This window comes from Numenius arquata, chromosome 9, assembly GCF_964106895.1.
Source record: "Numenius arquata chromosome 9, bNumArq3.hap1.1, whole genome shotgun sequence".
NCBI lineage: Eukaryota > Metazoa > Chordata > Aves > Charadriiformes > Scolopacidae > Numenius > Numenius arquata.
The window spans coordinates 10,104,382-10,124,003 of NC_133584.1; positions in this window are offsets into that span (position 1 = coordinate 10,104,382).

The following is a 19,622-nucleotide window of genomic DNA, read 5'->3' on the forward strand; positions in this document are numbered from 1 at the left end:
GCACCAGACATTGTACTACTATTTTTCCAGACCACCTCCCTCCCCCCCCCCCCCCCCGCCCCCCAAAATGCTCTTACTCTAATGAGGCAAAAGGACTGATCTTCTTTCCAGAGCAGGCAAAAAGGCCGTGCTTTCATCCCATTTCCCCACCCTGCCTTCGTCCTGGCAAATAAAGTGCATTGTGAGCCGGACATTTTTGCCCACGGGGTCCCAATGAAGTGAGCCTGAAGTCCACCAGCTGCCCCTGGGGTCCCCGGGGGGCTGCACCGGCTGGTGCAGGGCACCCATGGGTACCTCGGGGCACCCCTTGCCCAAAGCCCCATCCAGCCTGGCCTTGAACACCTCCGGGGATGGGGCAGCCACAGCTTCTCTGGGCAACCTGGGCCAGTGTCTCACCACCCTCACAGTGAAGAATTTCTTCCTAATGTCTAATCTAAATCTCCCCTCTTTCAGTTTAAAACCATTACCCCTCATCCTATCACTACACTCCCTGATCAAGAGGCCCTCCCCGTCTTTCCTGTAGCCCCTTTAGGGGCTGGAAGGGGCTATAAGGTTCCCCTGGAGCCTTCTCTTCTCCAGGGTGAACAACCCCAACTCTCTCAGCCTGTCCTCGCAGCAGAGGTGCTCCAGCCCTCTGATCAGCTTTGTGGCCTTTTCTGGACCTGCTTCAACAGGTCCATGTCTTTCCTGTGCTGAGGGTCACAGAGCTGTAGATTAGTCAGACACAACATAAATGTGTCCCTTGCCAGGACACTCAAATCTAGGGCCACGCGCAAAGAAATCTCAACAAAACAATGTGGCACTAACCTAAGCGACAGAAAAAGAGAAGGGCGTACACCCAAAACCACAGAGAGGCAGACAGGCTGCCAGCAGTGGGGTGCGAGAGGGCGCTGGGGGACACGTGGGTCCGGTGCCATTGGTGTCAGCCCACCAGGGCTCAGGAAGCAGGACAGGAGCTCCAGAGATGGTGGTGGGGACAAAACAATGGAAAGAACTAGAAACAGCCTGCAACACCAAGACTGGAGGAAGCACGGCAATGATCTTCCAAGATTTAAGGACGCTATAAAGAGCAGGGAACAATCTCGTCTCTGTATTTATGGTGATGAGGACAAGAAGATAGGCTTAAACTGCAGGGAGAAAGATTCAGGCTGGACTTAGGGGGAAAAAAAGGACTGGCAAAGATACTAAATCAAGGTTAGACGCTCATCTCAAGGAGTGATTTAGGTATGTTCCATCCTGCCTGGGGCAAAGGAATGGATTAAGTGACCTTTTGTGGTCCCTCTTCTAGCTCTTTCTTCCTCTGACCCTGCCGAGGTTTACTCTTTTTGATCTATACTTCTCTTTTAGTCTGCAGTCTGTTCCATCCCCGAGGCTCATAATAGACCTCTTACATTGTTAATTCCTTCTTTCTTTTTTTTTTTTCCCATTCGCCATAAAAGAGTCCCATGCCTTTGAAAACTATGATTTTCAGTTCTCTATATTTTACCATTTTAATAAAATCAGTGGCAGGATTCTCTGACTTTGTCTTTTGATATCCAGGCAGCAGTCGTGTCTTAGCTGAACTCACACCCAAACCCTACAAATATTTGCACTGGTTCCAGGACACATTTTACTTAGCATTTTTTTCCAAGTATTATATCATATGAAGCAACTGTTTATTGATAAGGCTGAGTATATTTCAATGCATATACACATATGTTTGCAAAAAAATTCAATTACTCTCTTTTCCCTTAAACTTTTAATTTTGATTTCTGTTTTCTTCCATAGGGAACAATTCAGAGAACTATTATGTTGCTCCAGCAGTTTCTCTTCCTCCCTGGTCCCTGTTACTAAGTTTAATGGTAGGCCAATTAGTCAAGACAAGGAAATCCCTTCTTCCCCCCTTGGTGCTGGCTCTGCCCCAGCAGCTCCAGCGGGTGTCAAAGCCCGGGCTAATGCCTGTCCCCACCCTGAAGGTATCTTGGTGGCAGGTTGCCGGAGGACCATTGTGGCCACCCACAGCTGCTGGCTGCCAGCACTGCGCTCCCGCCTCTGCGCAGGAATGACAGGTACCACTGGGAACCTCCACAGAGGCTTTATCTGCTATTTTTATGTTTGGAGAGCATTACAAAATGGACATGTCAAACACTCACAGCTCCACCTCCATAGAGCTTTCTCCTTGCTTTGGTTATGAAAATTAAGAGCCATCAAAGAAATGAGTGTTCACAGAGAGAAAGAGTGTGAATCCTATGAACAAGTTCTGCTGCCAGCAGAATCTACACCATGCCAAAAGGACATCACAATGTCTATAGGGAGGCAATAAACCTCCTTATAGAGGAGGTTTTTCTGAAGTCCTGCAGTTGTTAGACATCAATTCTTCACCATCAGGGACTGCAGAGCAGGGGCATGAACAGCGAGAGAAGGGGCTCAAGAGCCACTGTAAGGAGCTGGGTACCACGCACTTCAGAAATTAAAACACAAGAAACTATAGAAGGCTTTTCTGTAGTTCAGTTTTCAAATTTGGTCTGATCTGACTTCTAGCTCCCTGACAGCTCAGGCCAGTCCCCCAGTCCAGCATGGGCACATCACCTAGGGGCTGATTTAATGCTCCAGTGCATGTGCTGCTTGGGATGTCCCGTGCACCACATCTCTCTCCCTGCTCACTTCCTTTTGTGTGGAAACATCTGATATTCTGAACACCTCTGTCTTTTACACCTTATGCTCCTTGATGACCTTATTCTGAATTTTGATCCCTTCTATTTGCTACTACCACACTGGGTTCTCTCGACTGGATGCACACGGTGGCCACAGCAGCTTTTGGGGCTGAATGCTGTGACAAGCAGCGGTCGTGCAGTGGTGCCCTGTGGCTGGAAAACAAACACACGGCCTCCCTCCTCCCAGGCAGGATCCCATTTTCAGACATGGTTTAATTTCAGCTTCTCCCTGTTTCTGCAGACTGAGAGTCCTTTGCCATGTACTTTTTAAAACTGTGAGGCTGGTGTTCATCTCCAGTCAACATGAACAGCAGAATACAAGGAAGCTACAAGGCACATTGACACCGGAGAAGACAAGATGAGGAAAAAGGCAAAGCGTTTATCTCAAGTATCAGGAGTGTAACTTGCTCGTGTTAAACACCTCTATCAACACAGACGCATTGTTTCAACAGTTTTTTTTTCCCTAGCAAACACACTGAGGGTTATAGATCTGTGAGAGCTTTGTCTTTCCATCTTCTCCCTCTCATCCTTATCTTTATTCCCCCAAATCTTGTAATTTGTGTTTATAATTCTGAGCATCACTTGTTACCCATACCCAGTTGTTCCAGAATATGTTTATTTTTATCTTACAAATGAAAAAAATCAGTACTAAAGTGGCATCTCCACTGCAATTGAATGCCACTTTTATTCATTTATAGATACTGAGTTTCTGTGCACTTCTGAAATTTCAAATGATTGCTCAGAATTATATCTGCTACAACCTTCAGTCCGTAACAGAATAAGCCAAACCACTTTTCTGTTTGTTTTGAAATTGATTAGGCTTGGAGACTAGAAGAAAATTGCCTTTAAATTTGCCTTTTTTCCTGATCTGTACTCAGGGCTGAACTAAGCAAAGAGTTATATTTTGTGAAATGAGGTGATAACCTGCTTTTCAGCTTTAATGAATAGTTCCTCGCTTTACTTTGGGAGATAAATAACATTACCTGCTCAAGAGATCTGAACTCCAGCTGTTTCCTTCTTAAGGCCTTTTGTTCTATTATACAGCCTGGCATTAACTTTTCTTCTTGTGTGCTCTAATCACACCCTGCAACAGACCACACAGCACTTCTGAACTGGTAGTGAGAACTGGTATGCCTTGAGCATCCCTCCTTGGGGTCTGCCCAGAACAAGCACCCTCGGGGAGCATCCTGGGGTGCTGAGTGCCCAGGGAAGTGAAGGCACCTCACCGACTGGGAGGGCTTTCTGGTATTTTCTGTTTATCTTTTTTTGGCTTTTTTATAGAAAGTAGAGACTGAAAAGACATAAAGAATTACTCCTTTTTCTTCCAGGAGAATATGCCATGAAATTACACTCATGTTACAAAGAAGTTTCATCCAGATCAGTAAGAAATTAATGATAAATGGTATCCCATCATATTTTTATATTTGCCTGACATTATATAAAGCAGTGGTGGTACAGATGTACCACTCAGATAACTTCAGCATTGGTTGTACACGCCTTGATAGTCTCTGGGAACAAATATCATAATGGATCATTTGTTGCTCTTCCTGTTTCTGTTCTATCACAAAGAAATACGTGAGGCCATTTCCTTTCTATAGGCTTACATCAGTACACTGGGCATTTTCAAAGCCGTTGTTCCAGTCACGAAGTTTTCTGTACAAACTCCTTGCTGCCCAGATTTCTCTTAAATAACTTCAGTAGGCCAGTGTCTGCAGAAATGAGGTTTTCTACACACAGAGGTAGCTTTAAAAGATAATTGGTGTCTAAACTGTGTCTCCTTGTGCTGCCTCAGCAGCAGCAGCAGAGTGGATACAGACACCAAGATGCTCCCAGCTGGAATGGCAGCCCTCTCTACCCCCATGTTAAAGGGCCTTGCTCCAGAGCAGTTATTTGGTTGAGCTGCTAGATGAGGTTTATTTAGTTTCATTTTCCCCATCAAATACATTTTCATGTGACAGCACGCAGAGACCTGTCTGCTGGGTTCAGTACCTGCTGCCTGCGCGGGCAGCAGCTCTGCCAGCCCTTCCTGCTGGGAACCCCACTCAAACACCTCCCATCTTTGACAAGGCACAGGGCCAGTTTGCCTTACCATTGGGTTTATGCCCTGTCCATCCATGAGGTCATTTGTCACTATATCCTATAAAGTGAATTTATTCTCTTTCACATCGGTCTATATAGGTTACAGGTGGTTAAAACCTAGAGTATGGAGGCCAAGCACAAGTTCTGCAGTAACAGGATGTTCAGGCAGGACATGGTAAAGAGGAAACTGTAGGAAATCATAGATCCAGGAGTATCCCAGATTATCATCTGATAAGGACAATTATCATCTGGGATACCAAACAAAGCAATGGACTAATTATCTTCCAGCAGAGAAAGGTAAAGAAATATATCATAGAATAGAATCATAGAATTGTCTAGGTTGGAAGGGACCTTTAAGATCATCTAGTCCAACCATCATTGTACACTTAGTTTCATATGTCATTCAAACAAAAAGACATAAGTTAGGAGACAAGGGAAAAGAGAACCATGTTGTGTACAGAGAAATTATTTTGGGAGACATTTTATGTTTTAGAGTCACTAGGTGTTACTATAACTGGAGCAAAAAAGAGGAACTCTCTTGGCTGGGCTAATGCAGCTCTCGCACAAGTGAAGCAAGAGTCTGACCTCCAAAAATTGTGCAACAGTTGCCTGCCCGTTCCTTGGAAACCCAGCGAAGAAGGCTGCAGGGCCAGCAAGGACCCAGCCCAGGCTGGCAGAAGCCCCACCAGAACAGCAGTGGGACACCAACATGTCCTGGGTGCCGTGCATGAGGATAGCTGTGGGCATCCTCTTCACAACCACACGTCAAGCAGAATAAAAGCATTTCCCACTTCATTTCCTACTTCGAAATGATCTGAAGGAAAAAGTTTAAAGGGAAAACTCTGAGTGACAGGTCATCCTGTAACAGGCATGGCAGTAGGGACATAAGTGAAAATATATTTAAATTTTCTCTTTGCCATTACACATGTGATAAATACTTTGAAAGGTGACTTAAGTCTGCAGAATTAAGAAACTTGTATCATGGAAGCTTCAGAGATCATTTCTAGCCCTTCCTCAGCGATGGGTTTCTTATGGCATTCAGTATGGGCAAGAGAAGGCAACCTGCCAACACAGAGACTGTTTTTTTCAATCATTACTTCATAAAAGCAGCCATCCTGGCAGCCTGCTGCCTGCCCGTGCAGCCTCAGGGACCCTACGGAGGCCTGGTGCCTATAGGCAGGCAGGCGTATGTGACTGGAGGTGACCAAACTGATGTGCACGCAGCCAGCAAGGACCAAAGCCTTCAGCTGGGTTTGCACCAGCGCTTTCTTTCAAACCCCAGCTCCTGCTTGAGTAAGACTGGAAATCTTTTGCTAAAGATTAAAAAAGAAAAAAAAAAAATTAAGAACTTAATTAACTTAATGTAATTCAGAACGGGCTGAAAAAGGCCTTGGACTGCAGCTACCTGTGTAGCTGGGGCTGGGTGGGAGCAGCCTGGCTGATCCATCTGCCCTCCTGGATGCCCTGAGCCCGGCACAGTCCTACTGCGCCCACAGCACCCCTGGGCAGGAACCCACGCTGAAGCATTTGTCCAGCTGCACTTCCAGCTATACACCCAAAAGCAACCCTGCTCTCTTCAGCATTTACAATAACGTAACCCTTAAAGGATAACTACATTGAGCCATCCGCAGTGTCCCCCGCAGCCTGCCCCGGATGTGGGGGCTGCAGCACCGGCTGCTCCTTGTTGCAGCCTGACCACAGAACTCCCACCCACAAGGGGCACGGGGTGCTGCCGTACCCCCGCCTGTCAAACAGGTACATAAAAATCACAGTGCAAATCCATCTAGCTTGAAACAGGTCTTCTGGCTTCATTCCAAATAGCTGGAATACAATAGTCACAAAATATACCTTGTACTCTATATTTTTTTTTTTCTTTTTTTTTTTTTTTTTCTTCCCTGGCCTTTATTAAAGACAGATACACAAGTTACTGCAAATGCAGACTAAACACAATTACCATCCCGGAGAAGCTATTCGCTTCCTTAGGCTGTTATTTTTTTGACACTCATGAAACTCAACTTCCCCGAAGAGGTCGGACATTAAATTTCAGTCTTGCTGATAAAGAAAGCAATCGTTACATCTCCTCTAACACAGTGCAACTTCTGCAGTAACGAACTTCCGCTTCTGCTTCACAGCAACATGGAGGCCATCGCTTTCACACTACGGTGCTGAAAGATTTATTTTTCCCCTGTTTTAATGATATTATCTGCATGTGCATTTTAGTAAAGATAATGTACAAATTTCAGACTTGGCCCTTCCACTGCGTTGCCCTTTTATTTTAAAGCCTCCTGCAACCACCAACGGACGGTATATTTGTTAAAAGTAATGAAGTGTTTTAAATCTCCACTAGTCTACAAGCATACAAGTGAGCAAAATCCACACTGTTAATTTCACAGCGAATAATTATGATATATGCTACATCCTTTGCGCTCTCTGTAAAGATGATTTCTTTATCGCTCTTCAGTTGGTGCGGGAGCCGGGGTCCGCTCTAACCGCCATGGGGACCAGAGCGGGTCCTCAGTCTGGGTAGACCCTGCCTGCGATCCAACATCGTATTTATTCACGGAAAACTGGTGGGATGTTCACCGGCACCAGCATATAGCATGGCCGGAAGCCGAGGGCTCACTCTCAAGGGATCAATGGCATTTTAATTTCTCATGGGTTTTACCAACGACTCCCAGGGAATAAGAGTGGGGATGGGGAGCAAGAGCAGGGACGGGGAGCGATGCTCCAGGCACAGGCATCCACCCGCCTCGCCCAGGGCTGGAGGGGACCCTGGTGCAGGGGGAGCAGCGCTCGGCCCCTGCTGAGAAACACCCCTGAATTGCAGCACAACCATGGCGGGGGTGCCGCAGACGAGCATCCCGCCCTGCCTCCACTCCACCAACAGCATGGAACAAACCGTTACAGCAACGCGGGGAGCTCTTGAAAGCACGTGAAAATCTTTCTCTCAGCTTTTTAAGCCGAGCAAGCCCCACAGGAGATTAATTGACAAAATAAAAGTAAAACCAGAAGACAAGAGAATGAGGGACCCGCACCAGGTTTGTCCCACATATTCCCGGGCATGGGTCGGTGCTCACTCAGGGTCCCGGAGGAGGCTCCATGCTGCAGGGGTCCCACTGCATCCCCAGCAAGCACCGGGAAGGGTCTACTTTGGAATCTGACGGCTACTTTTAATACTCCTCAGAACTCCGGAGTTTTGTCACTTAAACTTTGCATAACAAAATCTTGCATTTACTGCTCATTTCTTTAGCATATTGTTTAAATCTTTCCTAACTTATCTCAAACAGCAAGACCTATATGCCGAAGCAGGCGCAACGAAACGCGGACATAATAAAGCTTTCTAAACAACTTACCGCGACCCACTAAATGCGCACTATTCTCCTCTGAATTTGCCTGGCCAGCAAGGGCCACAAAGTGGGGTAAAAAGCGCAAATCTTACCTGGGGGGCCCTGATGCACAGGGGGTGCGTTGCAGCGTGCTGCGGCGCTCTGGCAGCGCAGCCACCGCCTCCTCCGGCAGCGCGCGGGGCTAATTACAACATGCTTTTCTTGCAACAGCAGGATGGTGGCCTAGCGAGAGGGGAAACGGTGAAAGGCCAGAAGAATTATGCTTTCCAAACCCTATAGGTCTAAGGATGTGAAATAAGCTATTCGCAGTAGCATACAGCGGTAACCATGGTGACAGGCTGTGGTTTGCATATATATTTTCTCGAAGAAGCAAAAATTACCTTCAGCTAATAAAAAAAGAGACGCAAGAGGAAGTGCTTTTGCATCGCGGCCACATCTCGAGTTGCAGCGTGGCGCGCTGCCGGGGAGGCTCACGTCTGGCGCACAAACGGGCGGTTTGAAATGCACTGGCCGAAGACATCTCAGCTGCGCCCCATTAATCTGCCCCTTGGCATCTGGTGGGGGGACAGGCTGGGGCCACCCGGCCAGGCCATCGCCCGTGGGCCCTGCAAAGGGGACAATGGTTGGGGTGGTGCCTCCGGGGCTCCCTTCCTGCTGTGAGTCACAGATAACAGCAGCCCAACCAGCCTCACCGATCAGAGACATTTAGACCCATTTTTGTTACTTCTGCTGTGGCCACCACCATCTCCGGGCTTCCTGCACGAGCGACAGCCCTTCCACCCCAAAGCCCTCCGGAGCGAGAGCTTGCTGCCTGCTGCAGGGCTTGCTAGAAACCTCCCTCGCTCGGCCCAGGGAGGGAAACGCTATGTCCCCCAGTGTCACCGGTCACTGCCAGCCTCCATAAAACTGCAGATCCTGTCCCAGCCCAGGGCAGCACCTCGGCAGGAGCCGGCAGCCTGTGGTGGGTGCGTGGGTGGCAGCCGGGGAGCAGCAGCGCCAGCCCCGCTGCAGCGGAAACCTCGTCTGGCTTCCTCTCTGCTTGCCTGAGCTGCTTTCCGCACCCGGAGCAGGAGGGCTGCGCTCTCGCAGGGTACGGTGCACAAGACCTCAGCCTGCAAAGTGGCCCAGGTCTCAGGAGCTGTGTCCCTCAACTGCCCCTGCTTCCAGGGTGTGCTAGGAGTGCAACCAGCAAGTATATCGGCCTGGAAACCATTGCGAAGGGACGCTGCAGTCAATGCCAGCAGCAATTGCCAACAGGATTTCTTGTTATTTCTTTCCACTGCTCTACCGGTGCCTTCCTCTGCTGCTGTTGTGCTGTCAGAAAGCTGGTGTCAAGGCACGAAGATTCGCCACCTCATCCTACAGGATGTTGCATCAGTTAACAGAATGGCTTCACAAGAATTACTCAGCCCATCTCGTGGCACGCACCAGCTAACCCAGAGCTGTTGAGCTGGCAGAGCAGTGCACAGCCCCAGCCACAGCACTGCACCGTGGACCAGGCGAGGAGGTGTCCAAATCTGCATGGCTTCCTCACTGAGGTTGCTGCAAGAGCTACCCTTCAGCCAAACGGCGTTTCTCCAGACCTGGTCATTTATATCAGCAATGCTGAAGCCTGAGGTGGGGTGGGAATCACAAAATGGTTTGCGTTGAAAGGGACCTTAAAGATCATCTAGTTCCAACTCTTCTGCCATGGGCAGGGACACCTACCACTAGACCAGGTTGCTCAAAACCCCATCAAACCCGGTCTCGAACACCTCCAGGGATGAGGCATCCGCAGCTTCTCTGGGCAACCTGGGCCAGTGCCTCACCACCCTGACAGCAAAAGATTTCTTCTTGATATCCAATATAAATATCCCCTCTTCCAGTTTGAAGCCATTACTCATTGTCCTATCACTACATGCCCTTGTAAAAAGTCTGTCTCCAGCTTTCTTGTAGGCCCCCTTCGGATACTGGAAGGCTGCTATAACGTCTCCCTGGAGCCTTCTCTTCTCTAGTCTGAACAACCCCAACTCTTTCAGCCTGTCCTCACAGCAGAGGTGCTCCACCCCTCTGATCATCAAAGCCAACAGGGACAGGCAGGACTGGTGCTGGGCACCTGGTGGGGGCAGTGGTACAGCCCTGCACACCAGGGAAAGGAAAAGTCACACCAGCACCAGGACTGCCTTCTGTAGCTGCTGCAAAACTTCTGCACAGTGGGTGGCCCAGAGGGGGACGGACCATTGGAGCTTCCATGGGGAAAGCTTCTTGCTGCGAGAGCAGCACTGACCCTCACACCTCTCCCTCAGCAGTGGCCACCAAGGTCCCTCTTGTCTGAAGGGTTTCAAGCTCTTGCTGCTGGCTTGACTCTTTCAAAGAGCAGAGCGTTGCAGACAGCACCTCTCAAGGATCTGTTGTCAGGAAAGAACAGAAATAGGTAGACTGCTTAGCACAATATATTCACTACACTACGCTTACGTTTGTTTTGCAGGCAGAGGGACTTAACTACTAATTCCCTCAGGTTGAAACACCAAAAGCTGGTTTTTAGGGAGTAGGATGCTCCACATTGGATACTTTGGCACCTTATATGACACCATGTTTCACCTTTATACCTGGAAATTAGGAGATTATTTACAAACCAGGCTTTTTCCATGTAAAAACCCAAACAACAGCTATTAACAAAAACCACAACATGGACAACCCTAGGAAATGTTTTTTAATGACTCACAAAGAGCATTTTGCGGGGCAGCTGTGGTTTGATAGTGTGTTTCAGGAGCAACATTCCCCCATGCCGCGACGAGCCACTGTCCCTCTCCTCCTCCCAGCTGGTGCGACAGAGCAGGGCAGGGACACTTGTCCATAAAGACAGGCTCTCCTTCTGTTAGAAAGTGATTTAACTACGTTGGCAAAACCCCTGGTATGGCTGCTCTACCAGGACCTCAGAGCATATCTGGTGTTACTGCACGCTCTGTGGGGCACAAGAGAAACATTTTTGTCAGTTCCAAGGATAAAATCTTTCCCTGCTGGGGTTTGCATCATTAGTTTAATCAACTGATGTAATTAACATTGTAAACAGAGCAGGAAAAAAGGAGTTACCTGTTCCAGCAAAGTGTACTTCTCTCCTTTTTGTAACCAGCAATCTTTCCCAAATGGAGAGTTCAAACGTAAAGCCAGATCCAGGATATTGCAGAGATCCAAATCCTGAGGCTTGATTTCAATTGCTAATAAATAACAAAATACACAGAAATTGCAGAATGTAAATGATAAGCTGATTTGATGTTACAACACTCTTCCAAGAAATACCTGTTCCTAGTGTAGAATTTGGTGCATTTTTGCAAGGATGTGGATACCATGTGCAAGGGAGCTCCACTTTTTACATCCAGAAGCCTTTTTCCAGGCAAAGCACCAGCACCGTTTGTCTGGGCTTTTCAGAGGTTCAGCAGCCTGGTCAGAGTAAAACCTCCAATGAGGGTGAAAGGAACCCAGAAATTTCAACCACAGAAATACAACAGATAAAATTTTCCATGTGTGCCAGCCACCTGCGCAGGAGTCCAATATACCCTCAAGGTCTGCATCAGAACGGCAGCATCTCTGGAGAGGGGTCCTGCTCTGGTCTGAAAACCATGGATAAAATGACAAAGATTTTCTCATTTGTTCTTTCACAGTTGGGCATAGCATGTAAGCAAATATCTCCCCTTCCTGGGTCTTTAGGTAATTCACTTTAATGTGATATTAATACACAGGCTTGTAAGTGTTTAGAGCAGAGCCAGCACGCTTTCCCTGCAGTGTCAGATGTGTAGCTGGGGAAGCCTTCACGCTGTGATGAACGAGTAAAACTGTTCATTAATTACTGATTAAAGATGAACTTGTTGGCACGTTTTTGCTCAGACCGTTGTTTGCTTTGCTGTGTTTGTTTCGCACTGAGCTGAAGGGTCATCAACACCACACTGCTCCGGGAGATTTATGGTGGTAGGTCAGATGACGACACTCTCTGTCTAGCTTTTTTTCCTTTTTGTTATTGTTACTCTTAAAGAGTTGTCTTTCTTAGGCCTTATTCCACAGATATTAAAATAATGAGTTCCTTCGGAGGGGCTTGCTTCTCTCTTGAGCATAAATCACGTCTGGCGGGGGCTCACTGGAAGGAGGACAGTGGAGACCAAGCGCAGCATCGCCATCTGCCTCCTGCATCCGTGCTGGAACAACATCTCGGCTGCCTGACAGTTCCTCAAGGCTTCCTGCGTGTTCCCTGGGTGAAGTCATAGCCCTGCGTGTGACTTGTTGCTGTGGAGATGCCTGTATCACAAACACGGGAACGCGATGCCAGAGAGTAAAACAGTAAGCAGAAGCAGAGGAGCTGAGCAAAATACTTTCTTTCCCTGCAAATGTCATTAGCAATGGCTCTCCCTGTGGAGGAAGGATCTTCAGAGAGGACCGTCAATGTGACTGTTCCCAGGTCCCTGCCGTCCCCAGGGCAGATGTCCGCACCCATGGCTCACGTGGCAGCAGCAGCAAGGCCACCGCTGTGTCACCACACCTGCCTCCTGCGCTCCAAGGGTTTGCTGTGACCCGGACTTTTGGTTTGAAAATGCAAGTGTGCCAAGATGTTCAATTCACAAGTCCTGTGACAAAGCTCTGAAGAACCCCTTTCGTGGCACGGCAGCCACTCAAAAAGCCTCAGAGGAGAGGAGCGCACTGTGCTGTGGCTGTGCAGGACCAGGGAATGATGGGGGATAACTCTCCCTGGGTGAGCTTTGGCCACTTCCCTCCCATAGCAACACTTCTGAAGAGCACTTCACCCCCAAGGGCTAACTGACCCTGCCATTACAGGGCTGAACACATATTACGATTTTGGTGGGGTTCTGGTATTGTTTGTTCTTATAGATCATTATTGTATTTTTAATTCTATTTGGGATGCCGCTTCAAAAGAGAATCTTGGTGTTGAAAAGGTGGGCAAACGCGACCTGAGGATTTACTGAGAGGCTGGGAGACCAGCAGGTCTTGGGGCAAAGCCTGGAAGAAACACCTGGCTCAGGAAGGGCAGCTCTGCCGAGCCCCTCAGTGCTGGCAGTGGGTGCAGAGGAGCTGTGATGCTTGTCGGCTTCCCGGCGACCCAAGCCCAGCATAGGTACCCACTGCTGGCTGCGGAGGCAAAGACTCCAGCAAACACCCAGATGAACAGCTGTTGTGGTGACAGCTGGCAAAACCTGGGTATACGACTGCTCAAGGCTTGTAAACAGCCCTACATTACTACATTTTTTGAGTCGATAATACGATTTCATAATTATGCAAATTATAGCGGCTGCTGAATAGTTGAAAAATTCATAAAGCAAACTGTTCTTCCAAACCCAAATATCTTCCATAATGCCGAAAAGCTCCAAGTTTATAATCAGTATTTTTTTTTACAGAGAATTTCTGCTTTTGGGGGGGAAGTAACTCCCGTTAATACCTGTTCTCTGTTAAAAAACCCTCAACATTTGAACAAGAACCAGAAATGTAAGAGATATCATCTACGTGCTTCAAGGAATTAATGTGTTATGAAGGATGTAACAGGCACATACACTTGCATATATAGTATCTCCCAATTAGGACATACACTATTCAACAGAACAGGACCTGAAAGAAAACAGTGAAGCCAAGAGGTAACAAGAGCTAAACTGAAATAGTTCTCCAGGGAAAACTGTGCTAAAGTCAGCAGGGATGCAGCCAGTTCCTGGGAGTCCCAAGTAGCTCTGCACAGAATTCCCACTGGCACAGAAAAAATAAAAAGTCTCTGTAAACCCCATCGAAAATCATCAGAAGAGCCAATTTGCACAGCAAACCCACACAGGCACGCTATAGCCTGGTATTGCCCTGTAGCCACTTTGTTCCTGGAGACACACAAAGTCCCACCAGTCACTGCTGTCACAAACCTCGTTTATAAACCTCCCAACTTCAGTGAAAGCTCTGCAAATTTCTTGGCTAAAAGGAGCCAGGAAGGCACACAGACCTTTGGGCTATATATAAACCCCTAAAATCACCAGTGCTCTCCTATGAGGCAATTTATAAAAGTGGCCAACATCTTCCCAAGCTGGTTTGCTCCTTGATAAACAAGCTGAGCATCCACTGTACTTCTGCTTCAGCAATGGCATATGTGGGGCTGAGCAGAAACAAAATACACAAAGTTCCCTCTCTTGTTGATATTCAGGTATTTAGCCCCACGAGCACACACCTCACCAAGTGGCATTTCCATCACCAATGCCATCCATAGTTAAAAGTATCAGGATTGCACAGTAAAAAAAAAAAAAAGTTTATACACTATGTGAACCCAACTCTACAATATGAGCTGTATTTGTGCTGATGTCCTTTGAAAACAAACTTCATTCCAGTTTTGTGCACGTTACTGTTTGTTAACTGCAGCAGGCTAACTTGCGTTTTCATTTCTTCCTTTCTTGTTTTACACAGAGAAATGTAGAACCATAGAATTCCAGGTTGGAAGGGACCTCAAGGATCATCTGGTCCAACCTTTCTTGGCAAAAACACGGGCTAGACAAGGTGGTCCAGCATCCTATCCAGCTGAATCTTAAAACTGTCCAATGTTGGGGAATCCATTTATGGGCTACAGGGCTATGACATGCCAAAACCTTTTTAAAATTAGCGTTTCCATTCCCCTGGAGACTCCTTGCATTTTCTGACACTTGTGTCTGTGCTTTTGATGAGATGGTAAAGCCTTAATAACCTTTTGCCAAAGGGAACAAACTTTGGAGTGCACATGGCAACCCCAAAACGCCCAAATTAGCCTATTTCTAGAAAAAGAAAATAGGATCACGAGTGAAATACTTTGTACTGTGAAAATGAGATTTCTAATGATTTTCATACAGCAATCACTTAAAAATTCAGGAGACAGTTACATGTTTCACTTCCAAAAAAAATGGGGCAGACCTGGACGTTGCTGGAAATCTGAGTGATAACCTCTGTTGCCTTCAAATTTTAGTGACGACAGAAGTTGAGATTGCTCATCCCCACATGGGATTCTTTAAAGCCAGCCCCTCTTGGAGAGCCCCAGCTTCAATTTCTTTTCTAGAATTTTTTACCAAGGTGGGAGCCCTTACCAAGGCCCAGAAAGCCCCTCTGGGGCGGGTGTGCCATCCTGGGGCTGGGAGACGCCCCGCTCCGTGGTCCAGTGGGATGGGCTCGGCTCCCACCCAGAGCTGGTGCCAGTCACTCCTGGGAGCCTCGGCCTCTCGCTCCAGGGGAGTCCCAGCACTTCCCAGCACCTCTTTCCCTACGGCCAAACCCAATCCTGGCACCTCGGACCCTAAATGAGGGGCAGTGCCACTGACAGCACAGAGATGCAGGGTCATCCAGACCAGTCAGGGTGCGTCTCAGCCTGCCCAGACCATCAGGCAGGCAAGAGAAAATGCTGTCTTTAAATATGGAAAGAAATTGTCCGCCCCTATTAAGGGTAAAATAGTCACCCAAGCTTTATTCGCTCAGATAAGGAGCAACTGAAGCCATCAGGAAAGCACGTGCACTGACAGCATGGGAGAGCAAGGGAAGGAGGAGAGTCCTGACAGCACACTGCATACGAAAGCCATGCAATTAAATCTGGGTTTTTAATCTGTGGAATAGGAATGATGATGAACAACAATGGGGAAAAAAATAATAAAGGAAGGTAATATGGTAAGTTGAAGCTACATGTTCAAATGCTGATCTAGTAAAATATAAAACCAAGAAAAAATCCCCTTGGAACTTTGGAACTTCCTGAATTCTACTGTTTTCCCAGTGAAAAAAAGAGAAATCCAGGCCACTTCCATCAGAACAGAACTGATCATATGCTACTGTTTTCTTTTTCTGTGTTGAAGGGTTTTCTGCTCTGCATATAGCAATAGCTTTAACACTTTATTGTTAAAGCTGACGTTTGTACAGCCAGACACCTGACTTTTTCATTATTTTTCTGAATTTTGGTCAGGTCTTTGGCTCTATTTTGAAAAATAATGATCTGAAAAGTATTCAGAGGTGGGAACATTTTGTTTTGTTGAAAAGAATGAGGACACTTTGATTAATTTATAAGGGGTTATCTGAATCAGAGGAAATGTGGGAAACATATGGACAATATCTTTTCTCCCTAGTTAGGAGATAAAGTACCCTCTCTCCTGATATTCATCCCACTGTTTGGAGATAATAGCTTTGCCTTCCTGCTGTATATCATGTCGAACAGATTCAGGCTGGAAACAAAGGTCTCTTCCTTGGTTTTAATGGGAATTAGTAGCAGGAACCTAATATTTTTAAATTAAAAACCAATGTAATTTGTAATAACAAACCAGGGTTGTGAAAGACCCTCTTGCACCTTCTTGTGTTGTTTAGGCAACTTACCCAACTTCTCATGGAAAATAGGAATCTCAAACGCAGACGTGCGGTGGCTGCGAGTCACACCATGGGCACATCAGCTCTGGTGTCCATGGGCAGCAGCAGGAGCACCTCCATTTCCCTGAGCTCCATCCCATACAGAGTAACTTAGGTTGGAGAAGACCTTTAAGATCATTGAGTCCAACTGCAAGGAGAAGGAGGAAGTTGGCTCAAGGAAGTGAAACACATAATTCCTGAATATGGGAGATGCACAGTGTATAAATGCAAAGTACACCAGGTAAAATGACTGATACTATTTTGGCTTCTGTGATCTGTGTTTTTTCCTTTCAGAAGTTAAATCCTGAACAATGTTGATAGCTATATTTTATTATTTTTTTTTTACTAAATGTATTGGGGCATGAAACAATGGATAGTGTTAAAAAGTGAGCCAGGGAGCGCTTTGGAGAGCAGGCTGACAAACCCTCCAAACAGCCAATTCTTACAATCTGTTTATACTCAAGACTACTTTGCTCCTTGGACACACTCCAGCATAAGCGTGGCATTTAAGATAGGCAAACCAGCTACACTCCCATGCATTCATTCTTAATACAGAAGAATATCTTTATTTCACCTTCTAATTAACTTGATTTGTGAATCTGGAACCAGAAATATTCTCATTTCCTATCAGGAGCAACATGTGGTGCTCGATTAACATTAAGTACTGGACTGGTAAGGTTACCAGTTCATCCACCACCCTGACCTTCTGTTTAATGAACCACCTTTTCTTTTCTTTGGTATCAAATACTGGTATAAGACTGACGATGCAGTTAATTGTTGATAACAGCTCTGCTGTTTGACATTACTTTCAAAAATCTCATCCCATGTCATAGTGTCCTGGTTTGAGGAATAACGAAGATCTTCAGTCTCAGTATGCTACAGGCCTTCAAAATGCTGATTTCCTCCTAAGATTCATGACTGGTTTCATTTCTCCTAAATCCCAAGGACTTTAAGGAGTGGATCACCAGACTGAAGTGTTTATTATCTCCTGAGGGTTTGTTACTGCAACAGTTCTGCCAATGCTGACCTCTCAAAGGACAGACTTCTTGACAATGCAGTGATTTAAGCCTCATTTGCATGAGACAAATGCAGATGCCCATTATAGCAGTCATAAAATATTTCGAATAAGAAAAGTTTATCTCCATGTGCTAAAAGGGAGCATGTGCTGTTGCTTCCTGACAGGTTTCTGGAGCTCTGTGCAGCCTTAAATCAGCAGGTCCCAGATGACGGTGTCACCCTCCTTTCTCCGGGCAATCCTTCTGCAGGGCAATACAGCACCATGGATCTTTGCTGCAGGTTTTCAGGCCTGGGGCTTTAGTTAATTTTCTTTTTCCATTCTACCTGTTATCATCCCACTGCCTGGCAAACAGCCAGCATAACTCCTCTCCTCCCCTGCTTTTCATAACCTCCCTGTTCTTTCAGAGCGATATCACATTCCTGCCCGTACCGCCTCAGCCAAATTAAATATTAACTCCTGGAAGCGTTCCTCATTTCTCTCTCTCACTTATCTTCTGGGTGAGGCTCCCCCTAAGCTCTGAAGTTTGCCGGTACGGCGGTGCCCGTGCTGCCGGCGGCACGTCCTGGGCACCGCGCAGCAGCTTTCCGGAGGAAGGCTCTCCCCTGCTAGTGCAGCGAGAAATACCCGAGCTCCCTCAGCGGCTGTGCTGTGCTACACATCGGTATCTAACCTGCTGCTTGCCCCGACACCACTCCTGCCAGGTTTCTCATTTCCAAGGCCCAGCGGTGCTCACAGCTAATCGCCGGCAGGCACAGCTGGGGGTTTTCAAAGCAGGTGTTTTAATTTGCCGCTCCGTCTGTCCCTGTCACTTCTCCCCTGCCCAACTCACAGCCTGGCACTGCATTTGTGGGATCGCTACTCAGCTGTGTCATCTGATAGCCTAACTATCTTTCCCTTCCACATCCTTAATGATATTAGAGGTGATTTGACTTCTCTTCACCCCTTTGATATCATAGTGAAGAAATACTTATTACTGACCTCCTTTAATAGTCCTTCATGCTTTTTATAAATCCACACAGAGCTGTCTCTTTGATAACACTTTAGGCACGTTATCGAATGGTCTATCAGTCTATGAAGGTAACTTCACCATAAACCCTTGCTATTATAACTTCCATCAAGAGGCTCATTTTCTCTTGCTTCTCTTTTTTCTTCTCTTACTTCAGCAGGGAGACTAGAACAGAGTTTACTACAGAAGGAAATTATTTTTCTCCTCCAAGGTGGTATACACAACCCCCTGCAGTAAGGCTTCTGGAAATGACCAAAACCACTGCTACTGTTTTCAAAAGTCACTAATTCTTAACAAATTGAGATACATGTCATCCAGCCAGAAGTTTCACATGGATTCTACCCTTAAGCTACCAATACTGAAGCAGCACATTTTGGGAGGTGTTATGTGCATGCTAGATTGTTTTCTAATTAAAAACAAGAGTAAAGCAGAAAGTCATTAGTGTGCTATATGCAAAAGAGCTTTTCTTATCCTCCTAATTCCATATAGATGTACTTATCCACATCTGTTACATCAGCCCCATGAAGGCAGTAGCTCACAGTGGTCTCCACGGCCTGACCCAGCCATTGGTACCCTGGTCTGATTTTACCAACCTCCTCCTCTGAAGCCATCTGGAGTCTCCACATTTTATGAAAACACAGAGCAGACGCATAGCTTAATTAGCAGCCTCTTAAGTGAGGTCGAGTCTCCATCTCACCCCTGCCCCAGCCATGCCAGCTGTGAAAACAGGGTGCAAGCCACAAGCATCCCCCACCTCTGTGGGCGAGGAAGGCACTGCTGGACCTGCACCTCCGGCCATCCTCAGTACACCAGCATCTTATCCAACCATAAGTTCAAATGCTTTTTCCTCATCTCTAAATCTACTATTCCAAGTTTTAGCTACCCAGCTATAAGATCCATGAGAGGCATTGCCCGTTCCTTGCATTTGCCTCTCCCATGTTTTGCCATATGGTCATCGTTACTGCAGCTCCCCCAAGTGAACAGCTCTTCTATGGTCTGCATGCTTGTGACTCACACACATCTAGCCAAAATTGTGCTGAAGCCCCTCGGAAGGAGAAAGGTGGCTACAATACAGAGGACACCCTGCAGGCAACAAGAACCCTTCAAAGTCAAACTTCATG